Below are 13,005 nucleotides of genomic sequence, written 5' to 3'. Positions count from 1 at the left end.
TTTTCGGTATTCACAGAAGGCATTTAGGAGTCCTAAAGTTAGGACTCCTAACGTCTGTGAATACCGAAGTGAGTAAGTCCCTTCTGTGAATTCCAGAATGAGTAAGTGCCTTCCGTGAATACCAAAATGGTAGTACATTTAGGATTTTGTCTTAAGTTAGTACTGTGAAGCGGGCCCAGAGACAATATAGTGGGATGTTGGATGTGGAAAATAGAAAACAGACCATAAAAAAGAGGTTGGCGGTCATCAAGTATTGGTAATCACAATAATCTACTTAAACCTTTACTGGAAGCTAACGTTTGCACTGTATATCTTTCACCACACTGAATCAGACGTGTGTCCATTAATACAGTTTCTAATTAAATGAATATACTCATGTACATATCGCCAATCTATGCTATATTTGTGGACCCTTAAGTACCTATTTTTTTTAATGATCTAGCTATTTATTTAATAATTTGAGGAAGAGTATGATGGTTGATGTTTTCAGTGATGTCACTGCATTGTGGGCGTAAGTTATAGATGGCTCAGTAAAATATATATTTTTTGGGGGTTTTTAAATGTTAGAATTTGTCTTCTGCTAATGCCTAACTGTAAGGTCACTTTCACCTTTGTTTTTTTAAAACTGACACCACCATCGCCCTGCACCCCTCCAAAAAGCAAGTCCGGGAGATTTGCAAAAGAAAAGACTAGTAATCAACATATTAAGTACTGTTTTTGTAAAAGAAAAATCTATATTGTTTCATACTTTTTAAAAACTTTTTTCAACACTTTGTTAATATTATACAAGACTTTGTGTTCTGTTTGCAGATTTTGTTCCATGGCCCATGTATATAGTCTTCTATTAAATTTACCACAAACCACAACCGTATTACAGTGTTTGCAGTACATCCTAAAATGCTGCATGATTTCTAGTTTTTCTTGTAGCACTTCCTCTGCTACAAGAAAAACTGCTACTGCTCACTTCTTCTGCATCTTTGCACACACTATGCAGTTTGGCTGCATAGCCCTCAATAGCCCTCAGGACACTCCAGGTTCTGGTTGTTCCCATTCAATATTAGCCAGTCTTAAATGTGTAGAGAGGTTTCTGGCACAACCTCCTAAACATTGGTTTTCTTTTCTAACCAGCTGGAAGCTGGATAAAGAGCCAAACCATGTTTTTTGCTGGCCTTCTTTGTTGTAGTGCTGCTGAAGTAAACCTGGGAGAAAACTAATATAATCATTTTCAGATGGTATACTTTGCACAAAGTTATTGGAAGAGGCAGTTGTTGCCTGCTGTTGCCAGTTTTATCTGAGGCCACAAAGGCTTTGGATTGCATTTCCTGCAGTCTCTCGCTCCTAAACACCAGTCAAGTAATGGTGGTTAACAAAATCATTTGAGATTGTTTCTAAAGGGTGTGGGCTTTTTTTTGAGTAGTGCCATCTGAAAAGCCAATGGTTGTGATGGGGTGAGTGGCGGGGAAGCAAGATGGCGACCACTTAGAAGGTCGACAGCAGCACTAGCGAGCCGCTCTGGGTCAGGTCGTAATGTGAAGACCCCTACAGGACCATTGAAAGCAGCTAATTACAGCTAATCACTCGAGGTACCCTTCCCACTCCTCTATGTTGCTACATAGCCCGTGTAACAGACTCTGGGCGATACTGACGAAGATTGGGCTACGGATAATTAGACGCTCTGTTTTGAATTACCTGCTTCACCTGGTGAGTCCACAGAACAGCAGAAGAAAGGCCCCTAAGATGGCAGCGAATCCCGCCGGCTCCAAGGCAGACGCTGCCAGAAAATTGTGAGGCGAAGAAACCGCAGGCTCAAACATTCTCGAGCAAACAGACCCACAGCAGACGCTCACACCGGATCTGCCGAGGAGGGGGAGAAGCGGGGCATCGGGTAAGAATCGTCCAGCCGGCCCCTCAGTAGCTGACTTGTTGGTGTGTGAGAAGGAGCCACTGACTGAGGCAGCAGGGGAGGCAGAGGTACCAAACGCTGAGAAGGACACGAGAGGAAAGGGCAATGAAGAGGTGAGCCCTAGCAAGACCCATGACGGTTCACAAGGCACCTCATCCATTTTATATATAAGGGACACAGGGGACACTGCTCCGCACGAAAGGCTGGGGGCTGATGCTGTGGACCCCCCAGCCGTGATATCAGTAAAAAGGGGAATGCCCATCTAACAGTTTCTAATGTGGGGGTCGGGCAAAGCGGATATGCCCAGAGGGATACTGGCCCTCGCGGGGTTAATTCAAAATGCTGAAAGCAATGACAAAAGTACAGATATCCTGGATAAGGCTTCTATACTTGGAGGAGTAGTAGATGGAATGAGTTTACAGCAACTTGCCCCTATGTTGGAGATTAGCAATGCGATGTAGGTAACTGACCTACCAGTACATAAGGATAGAATTGATCTTGATAAAGATAAGGAGACCAGCGATTGTTTCTTCTCCATCTCCGAGGGGGCAAAGTGGTCTGACGATGATCGGAGTTCATCACCATGGGACAGTAATTTTGATTCAGACCCTGAGGATAGTGATATAGACCTCCCCATAACAGCTAAAAAAAACAATATGCCATCAGCTAAACAAGGTCAAGGGATTTGAAATGGGACCATTCATCTGCTACCCCACTTTCAGGCAAACCTCCTCTGGAAACTGGCGCTTCTCTCCCCATGCTGGAGGTAATACATCAGGCCATCCTCTCCCACAGGGAAGAAACGCACCAGAACAGCTGTAAGGTGCAGGCCGCAATGAGAAAAATGCAAGGTGTTGTCAGGAAACTCTCCAAGGCATGTATAAATGTAGGTGAGAGGGTGATGAACCTTGAGGAAATAAGTAGAAGCGGCCAGCACATCAACTCAGGTGGAGGCTCAAGGCTTGCAAATTAAGGATATCCAGTGGAAGCTGAAGGAATTTGAGAACCGGCAAAGGAGGAATAACCTCAGGGTGTTGGGGGTCCCAGAAGGGGTGGAAGGGTCGGACACTAGGGCACATATAATCAATCTGTTTAGGTCCGCCTTCCCGGAGCTGCTTGAATGGAATTGGTCAGCCGAAGTCCAAAGAGCATGCCGCACCCTGTTTAAGCCACGAGCCCAAGCAAGAGAAGGGGATAAACCACAGGCGATTCTTGTATTCTTTGGAAATTTCTCAAGCGGCAGGAAATCTCAGAGAAGGCCAGACCAGAAGCAAAGAGGTCAAGTGGGGGGGTCTCGTTTTTTGTTCGCCCCGACTACTGCCATTCCACGGAAGAGAGACGCTGGAGATTGAGGCAGTTAATAAAACTGTTTCAGGGGAAGACTATTCAGATCTACCTTATTAACCCGGCACAACTCAAGGTGATCCATGATGGACATACCTGGTAATTCACTTCTGAGATAAAAGCTAGATAATACTTGGATGCTGTGGACAAATAAAGATTTTTTCTTATTCTGCTAAGGAGAATGTAGGAAAGGGAATTTGAAAGAATGTAAGGGAGTCTGGACACTTGGGATCTATAGTCTAAGGGTAGGTTGGGTGGAGGGGGGGGCTAAGGAGTATAAGATTTATATAAATGGTGGTTTGCTGGTTCTGATCATCCTTTTTTTAATTTTTGATTTGTTAGGAATGAGGGGGTAATGTAAAGATATATTGATTGGCCTTGAAAGACCCAGGCCTCTAATGCTACATACATCACATTTACAGACCTAGGTCTGAGCGTTTCATGAGGGTGGCGGGAGTGGGGGGAGGTGGGGAGAAGGATGGGGGAGGGGGTGGTTGGGGCTAGGAAGGAAGGGGGGAAATTTAAAAAAGAAAAAATACCTGGTGCTATTTTGTTTTTTTTGTGGTTTAGGGCTTTCTGTATTTAAACAGTTGCATGAGCTGATGCAAAAGAGATGTGACAGCCCAGTAGGGACAAATGGGGAAACTTAAGATATGTACAGTCAATATTGGGGGCTTACATGATTGGAGGAAGAGGCAAAGGTTGAGCCATTTTGTTAGGTCAAATCATACAGATGTGTTATGTTTGTAGGAGACCCATCTACAGTGGGCAAAAAAACATCTGTTAAGCATAGGAGGCTTCAATTTATTGGCTTGTTCCTCACAAACATCCACAGTTAGAGGGGTGGCAATAGTGGCTAAATCCACTCTGGGAGGGGCAAAGTGCCACTTGGCAGATACTTTAGAGAGGTGGGTATTGGTAGAACTTGACTTAGGATTTACAATATGTACGATCTATGGCTCCAATTAGGACGATACTGAGGTATTTGATTATTTAGAAGTTGAATTAACAAACTGGTCGTGACCTATTATAGTGTGTGGAGATTTGAATATTTATGCTGACTTTACAAATAAGGCTGCTTATGTAGGTCGTAAGCCTAGGGTATTCCGAGCATTGAGTTCATTGATTGTTTCACAGAGGATGGCAGATGTCTGGGGGAACAAAGGCAAAAAACACAGTTGATGAACAGAATGCAGAACAATGTCTTACATTCACCCCAGTACAAAGATCTGGGCCTAAATCCATCATTTATTTGCACTCCACACCACCCTTGGTCAGACAATGGCTATATGCAAATCAGCCTTGACCCTGTGCCTCATGGGAACAGTCCAGCCCTAACTACCAAGCCATGTCTTTCCTAGACCGGAATCAAGCATCCAAGGACCAGTTTCTGGCTATCAGCCTTCTTCAGCCTGGATAGCTTGACTCCAGTGATGTGGAGAGCCTGGGACTCACGTCTGAGCATACCCAGCCCACTCGGGGTGAAAATTGCAAAAAACACAGTTGATGGACAGAATGCAGAACAATGTCTTACATTCACCCCAGTACAAAGATCTGGGCCTAAATCCATCATTTTTTGCACTCCACACCACCCTAGGTCAGACAATGGCTATATGCAAATCAGCCTTGACCCTGTGCCTCATGGGAACAGTCCAGCCAGAACTACCAAGCAATGTCTTTCCTAGACCGGAATCAAGCATCCAAGGACCGGTTTCTAGCTATCAGCCTTTTTCAGCCTGGATAGCTTGACTCCAGTGATGTGGAGAGCCTGGGACTCACGTCTGAGCATACCCAGCCCACTCGGGGTGAAAATTGCAAAAAACACAGTTGATGGGAACAAAGGGGCATATTATCAAGCCTGGGCGATAAAATTATCGCTGCTTTATCGACAGGAAACTGCCGATAAAGTGGCGATAATGGGCTTCATAATATGCTCTATGGAATTCCAATCGAAGCACATGTTAGATGTCCTTCTCATCTATCATGAGCTTTGATTGGAATTCCATAGAGCATATTATCAAGCCCATTATCGCCACTTTATCAGCAGTTTCCTGCCGATAAAGTGGCGATACTTCTATCGCCCAGGCTTGATAATATGGCCCAAAGAACCTAATAACCCGGGGTTCACGTACTCTTCCTGCCCATTTAGGAAATATACTAAGTTGGACTATTTCTTGGTTTCCTCCATAGAAGTGAAGAGAGTTAGCATCAATAAACTGCAGAAAATAATGTCCGATCACAGTCCATTAATTTTGCAATACAATTGGGATACTCTAAATAAAAGCCCCTCAAGATGGCCTTTTGAGAGGAAGTTATTATCTGATCCCAGATTTGTAGAGCATTTAAGAAAATGGGTCCAGGGCTATTATGACATGAATTTTTTCAGCGCTTCCAGGAACAATGTCTGTGATGCATTTAAGGCAGCTTTGAGAGTTGAAGCAATTAGCTTCTCTGCTAGGCTAAAGAAAGAGGCTTAGCAAGAGAATGAGAAATTGGTTTGCCAGCTAGCAGCGGCAGAGGACCAACATATGAGGGATATCCGGCAGGGGAACAATGCTTCGAGGAGCCATCAGAAGATTCTTACCATCAAAGCAGAGTTACATAAATGGAAAGCTCAGAAAGCTGTCGAAGAATATCAAACTCACAGGGGTAAGGTCTATGAGACAGAAGAGCAGGCGGGCAAATTATTTGCACTCTGGATTAGGCAAGGAAGCAGCAAGAATATAATATCAAATATACAGGAGGGGAGTCAGAACTACATGGAGCCAGCTGATATTCTAAAAGCATTTAAAAACTTTTATTAAAAATTGTATAAAGAAGAGATTGTATCAGATGCTGCTAGCTTGGAGTTTGAGGATATAGGCCTATATAATCTGGACAGAGAAGTGCTGGATAATGACCTGGTAATAGGTGAAGTGTTGGAAGCACTACAGGAGTTAGCAGCAGGAAAGGATGCAGGCTGGTTAGTATCCCACTACAATAAGAGTATCCAGAATGAGGTTGCCCCTATACTACTGAATATTATTGTGTTTCATAAAAAATGGAAACCTAAAGAGAACACCAGATCATATCGTCCAATATCCCTCATCAATACAGACACCAAGATCTATGCCAAGGTTCTAGCTAAAAGGCTGGGAAGGGTCATAGGCTATCTGGTTTCCCCATAGCACCATGGGTTTATCTGAGGTCAAGGGAACTCTGACCATATTAGTGGGCCATCACACTTTTCGATGGGCAGGCTGAGACGGGGGGACAAATGGCCATGATCATCCTATACGTGGAAAAGGCCTTTGACCGCGTCACGTGGATATTGAAACAAAGGGGCTTTGACCCTAAAATTATGAGAGCTATCAAGGCCATGTATTCGGATCCTAAGGCTAGAATTCAGATAATGGGAGGCAGTTCAGGAGAAATGTATATCTCGTCAGGGATGTCCCTGTTCACCAATTCTTTTCGCCCTGTAAATAGACCCTTCTGGTACGGAGAATATTAGGTTGTGATGATATCAAGCCAGTAGTTTTTAATAGGTTCGAGACCAAGCTGTTGGCCTATGCCTACGACCTGGCTATAATCACCCCGGAACCAGACAGGGCTCTGACAGCTATTACAGGGATAGCCAGGGAATTCGAACGCTGTACCGGGTATCTTCTGAATGAAAGCAAGACCCAGATAATTTGTACTAACAAGATCAGAAGGCACGATGTAAGATAGTCTGTTTCAGTGGTCTGTTTAGGAGTTAGGATCAGTGCCACGACAGACACAATTATAAAAGATAACTTTACCCCGCTTTTAACCACATCGATGCTACAGCAATTCCCCTGCTGTGCTGAAGGGTCTTCATATCCATTATACATGACGAGCTCAGCTCGTCATTAGTGCAGCTCCACTGTGACTCCACTGTGCGTCGATGGGGTTAAAATCAATGGCAGCAGACCTTAAAAGACTAGACACCCTACATCTGTCTATAATAGGGAGAGCTAATGTACTGAAAATGACCATGCTCCCCAAGATTCTGTATCTCTTTTGCTCGATCCCGTTTCTGATCGAGGAGGGCTTGATAAAATCAAAAGAGGCAGTTTTTAGGAATTTTATCTGGCAGTATGGTAAAATCAGGCGTTCTATGAAATATTTGTCTCTTCCACAGGAAAGAGGGGGGTTGGCGATTCCCAATATTCGATTTAACCATTGGGCCTGTCTGTTAAGCCAGATGGCAATAATATTTGATCCTGCCACAAATCTTTCTGACAACCCATTTGGCAATCAAAATTCTCCTTTGGATTGTTTCTGGGCAGAGAAGCCCTGGGGCTTCTGTTGCGGACAACTGATAGGCGCTATTACAAGAAAATGCGGTATAAGGTTTTAGATGTGGTAGGTCTGGAAGCTAGTGCAAAGATCAATGGCAATTCCAAAAATTAGCTACTTTTCACCGCTATGGAACTCCAGTATTTTTCCACAATTTTGTAGAGACAGGTGATGGAGCAAGGATTCGCACGTAAAGCGACTTGCTTACATTCATGAACCTCGTCTATTCTCTAATAAGCATTAACCAATCCTGTCCGTCTTAATTTTCACCTTTTTCAGTACACACGGGTGCCCGAGAGAAGCTCTCATCTATGTTTATTAATTGTAATGATGCTTGCACTACTGAATGGCCGCTTCGCAGAAATCCAGTCTGCGCATGCGTCGGTCATACCCACGTGATGTGACGCACTCGCAATTTGGAGGGATATTGTGGCTCATGCACATTGTCGCTAAATATGGCCGCTTGACTTTAACCCTGCTCTCTGCTAGCTCATGCCGCTTTTGCATATCTGTCTTTTCGCATTAACCCTAAATGCTATAGATATTACACAGTAAGGGGTGCAGTGAAGCTTATTCATGGTAGACAGTGTATTCATTTTTTCTGTGTTTCTTATTTGTTTTTGCTTACTTTTCATGTACCGCGTATTTGGGGCCTGGGAGTGGGGAGCGACGCCATATTTGAATCCTCCCACAACCCTGTCACGTGATGAGGGAAAAGCCGAACCGCGCAGAAGCAAACCCAAGCCAGCTGGCTCCTGAAACTGAGATGCGCCTGAGAACATCTTCCATGCTCTGGGAAGAGAATTCGGCTGTACCAAATTTGATACAAATGTATAAGTCTTATGTGTGTTCTATTGTCTTACACCTTTCTCATACCCTGGGAACTGGAATGCAAGGGGTGGGTACTGAAAAATGAATATTAATTATGGGAACATAGAATTTGGGAGGTGAAAATGACCTAACCACCTCTCTTGACCAATTGAAGGATGGGACCTTGTCGCTTGCAACATTTGTGGGTGGTCTAGGGGTCCCAAAACAGTATAACTAGTCTAGTTTAGCTTAGAGAAATTGTCCGACTTGTCCGAGTAGCTGACCTGTCACTGACCCTACGAACTCTATAGGTGATTGATACAGAGCGCTGCGGAACACTCTGTCCGTATTTTCCACAAACTCCAAGGGGTGGAAATAGTCTTAAGTGCTGGCGAAGCACTTTGCTGGGAGATTCGAAAACCCAATCGGGGTTACTGGCGGATTCCGTGCAGAGAGAGGGGGTAACGCAGGTGTTGCATCCGAAGCTGCAGGTGTTGGTCGTGCCCTTTGATGAGCCCAGTCCTGACCCAAAACCTGAGGGGTATCCTGTCCTGACTGTCCTGAGCTGTACCTGCTCGCCTACTGGCATTTCCGAATCCTTGAGGGTCCTTGTCCCCGCCTATTCCCAAACTGACCCGTGGCCAGGGTTAGTCCTCATTCCGTCCTAGGTAAATATATATGTGGGTGTCTGTCTAACTATACTCTTACTTTTCCTTTTCCAAATAAAGCGCTCTTGCCTGTGATATTCTCCTATCACCTTTTCGAAAGTAACTTTATGCAAATTGTTTATTAGTAATGTTCCTTTTTTCCCCCTACCTATAGGATTATTAAAACTGATTGCATATTTAGCTTGTTCCATTATCCCTTCCCGTTAGTATGGTTGCTGTGATCTTAGTAAGAATAGCATAAGGTTTAGGAATTAGTTTAAAGACTATTAGTACACATATTAGGTCTGTCTCACGCCCCCTGCCTTAGCTTAAATTCGTACTGAATAGCATGTTCCCAATTGCTCATACCCTATAGTATTTTTCTTAGTAATCTATGGTGCTTGCCTTAATCCATAGCTACATTTTTGTTATGATCTTTATCATTGATGTTCTAATTTGTATCTGCCTGTTACTTATGGCATACGCATTCTGAAAACTATCTTCATATATAAACTTTTTAAACTCCATCAGGTGTCTGTGGTCATTACGTATCACCTAGTGTTATTACATGTACTGTATGTATAAGGTATTTTATTCCTTTTAGGAATCTTGCTACTTGTCCACTGCTAGCTCCTGATCCATCAGGAGTAATGTGCCTGTGGTAAGTCAGGTACATGAATAGTAAGTGGTGAGATAGTCACCCCGAATTACTCATAGTAGCGTGTGGAAAATCACCCGGTTCACGCAAACTCAGTCATTCGTATGCACGCCAGGGCCCAGTGCGTGGAAATTGGTAAAATAGTGACCCGGGTGACCTGCGCGCTCTATCAGTAATTTTCTGGCAGCAGAGTTATGGTTAGGACTAGTTAAGATAGGTAGACAAGATAGTTAACTAAATAAACCGTGAAAATAAAAATGTGCTGCTAAGAATTTTATATTGCTTCAAATATTGCGCAAATGTTTTAAAGGATTTTTATATATATGTAAATGATTTTGCATTGCTGCTATAAGTATTATATATAATATTAACAACATTGTCCGTGAGCGTTTAGTGTAGTCCGAATCCCCGGGGAAGTCTATAGCTAACGGTGAGCAGAATCCGGTTAGCTGATGAGGTCGCTTGTTGTGAGTTATTAGTGCATGTTTAGGAAGGACCGGAAGCGCTAATTAGGATCTTTTTGAATCTGAATAAATGATAGCTACGAATCCTTTGTATAAAACTTCCATTGTGATATCACCTAGTAAGGGTCACATGCGGAAGGAGTAATAGGGTCTCCGAAGCTTGAATGGTAAGCAAGGTAGTCCGCTGGTGAAAGCCTGACTTAGTATATATCCCGGAAAGAAGTGGATAAGTCAGAGAAGTAGCAGGTTCTATATTGCTCGTGTGGGAGGTTAGACAGAGAAGTCTATCCGGAGTGAATGAAAAGTAGAAAGAAGTGGTTTACTTGTAGCGAAAGAAAAACTTTCTCTCTTTTTAGAACACTCAGACACAGCGGCAAACGTTACGTGTTGTTGACTAAGTTTAGCACTTGCACTTTAAGAAAAATTCAAAGTTTCCGTTACCTTGTGAAGGAGGGAGTCAGTCGGAGGGCTGCTCTGACGTCACTCCGTGCCGCGCTGTTATTAGTCAAGACAGCAGGCGCGTAGTGGAGCTGAAATTGTAAGGGAGGGGTGAGTGCCGGAGCGTGAGACCGCGTCTCGCGAAAGGCCGAGCACCCATTGGACAAGGGTTTTTGCAATCACTGTGTTGATTGGTTGTCGCGAAATAAAAGTTGCGCTAGCATTGGAAGCACAAAGGTAAACAAAATTAATCAAGCCGAGTTAGAAGCGAGTCTGGAAAAGTGTATGTGGTATCCTGAATTCTTGCCTAATCCTCAGAGTCTAGGTTTTTATAAGGAGCAGATGCTAAGAGGTAGACCTTACAATATGTACGGAGGAAAGAGAAAATTGTCATTTGCCGAAAAGATTAAAAACTATTTCAAGAAAGACAAGCCCATACGAACCAGGGAGGGTGTGATCATTCCACCTCCAAATACTCCCGCCTCCTTCATGATGTTTGATAAAGGGTACCATACCTGTGTATGGTTGGAGAACTGGGTAAGGTACACAGAAGACGATGGAGTCTTAGCATTTCCCATTAATGGTACTTTTAATGGTAGGATCCTGTTTAACTTAAGAACCCGAATGAATGAATTGCATCCCCGACCTAGATTAACTCAATATGAAGCATTAGAGGAGTGGGAAATTGAAGCTCTAGAACGAGACAGAACCCGAATGGATAAGGGAGTGAGTAAGTGGTATCGAAAGGTCCAAAAAGAAACTAAAGAGAAAAAGATGCAACAGTGGAGACAGAATATGATGGTTGAGGGACTGTTTCCAATGTTTGGGGTACTCGAAGAGGGGAAAAGGAAGTGTACGGAGAAAAGCCGACACTTGATGACCGTGGGGGACTCAGAAGATGAGCACCTAGAAGATTTATTGATGAAAAACCCACCTCCCTATGTTGCGGAACCCGAATCTTTGAATTCACAAAACCTGTTTTCTAAATATCCAAGATGTAGGAGGGCCAGTGAGACAGATGTAACGGGTACGGAAAGTAAAGCCAGTGATAGTGATGGGTTTTGCAGACCTAGCACCGCAGTCCCGAATTACCGACCTTTTGGGGAAGACCGACCAAGTTTGGTCCTTCCGACTGCCCCAAATATTTACCTTACATTAGTACCCCAAGTAATGCATGACAAATCTTCAGAAAGGGTTTTGCGTGAACGAGAAAAGGAAGCCCTGAACCGACAGCGGATTGAGTTAATTCAGACCATAGCCCAGATAAATCCCAGTCCAGATTCATTGACTATCCCGGTAACGATTGGTCCTGCTATACCTCTTTATGGGGATAGAATGGCTAGTCCAAGAACTCCTATTATAACTCCAATTGTACCAACTCCTATCATTCCTCCCCCAAGAAAAGAGCCGCTCATAGTCGATGATCAAGAAAGTGAATGTGAGTCTGTGATTTCCTTAATGGATCTGCCCATAAGGGAACCGGGAACAAGTGTGCCAAGGGCAAGGAGTCAAGCTAGGGCAAAGGAGGTCCTGATTGAAACCACTTCAGGGGTCAGGAGTGCCACTGTGGTAACTCCAGAAGAGTTGGATAGATGGACCAAAGAGTTAGAAAAGGACACACCCCAACCAAAACCCTTAGAAATCTATAAACTAAGGATAGAAATAGAGGAACTAATGGCCGGTAATATAGGATTGGACAGGTTAAACTCCTTTAATGAAGACGAATTACTGTTTATCAGCAAAAACCTTACCCGGAAGACTAGATTGCTCCATGAGAGATTAATGGACACTGCCGCTGACATGGGAATTGATGTTAGTCGCTCCAAAGTTCTTCAGAAACCTTACAGAGCAGACTTTTCTGACAGGGACTTAGAGAACATGAATGTGTCAGGAAAACAAACCCAAATAAAGGAATTACTGAAAATCCTACAGAAATGGGGAGACGTGGAGAAATGGAAAACCCGGTGGGCAAAGAAAAGGGAGGATAATAAGGCTAAAACCCCGACCTCAGAATATGTACTAAAAGAAGTAGGTCCAGCAGAAAAATTGTGTCCCATGAGAGAAGTACCTGGGGGGAAATATGTCCACGTCCCTTGGTCCCGACAAGACATTGTGTCATTCACGAATGACTTTCCAAAACTGCGGGAGAAACCAGTCGACTGGTACAGACAGGTTGAACGTTTCATAAAAGTTCAGAAATGTCTTCTGGAAGACCTGGATGGGTTTTTCGACATTGTGGTACCTGTAGATTTGTGGACCGAATGCAAAATTGAAATTGACTGGCCAAAAGATGAATATGAGAGAGACTCCAAAACCGGAGCTCCCTCACCTGAGGTAATGAGAAAGTATGACCAAGTCATACAATACCTGAAGAAAAAGGTGCCCGCAACGGAAACTGATTGGACCCGGATAGATAGAACTACCCAAGAGCGCGATGAA

At 43.7% G+C, this 13,005-nt stretch overlaps 1 protein-coding gene across 1 annotated transcript in view; it reads right to left on the bottom strand.

Annotated features, from left to right (window-relative positions):
- LOC147718104 (multidrug and toxin extrusion protein 2-like) overlaps positions 1-13,005 on the bottom strand; it is a 615,385-nt gene that overhangs the window by 477,444 nt on the left and 124,936 nt on the right. The window lies entirely within an intron of this gene.

Source organism: Lissotriton vulgaris, chromosome 4_2 (assembly GCF_964263255.1).
Source record: "Lissotriton vulgaris chromosome 4_2, aLisVul1.2, whole genome shotgun sequence".
Classification (NCBI taxonomy): domain Eukaryota; kingdom Metazoa; phylum Chordata; class Amphibia; order Caudata; family Salamandridae; genus Lissotriton; species Lissotriton vulgaris.
Note: the sequence above shows the minus strand (reverse complement) of the source record. Positions and strands in the feature narration are given on the sequence as shown.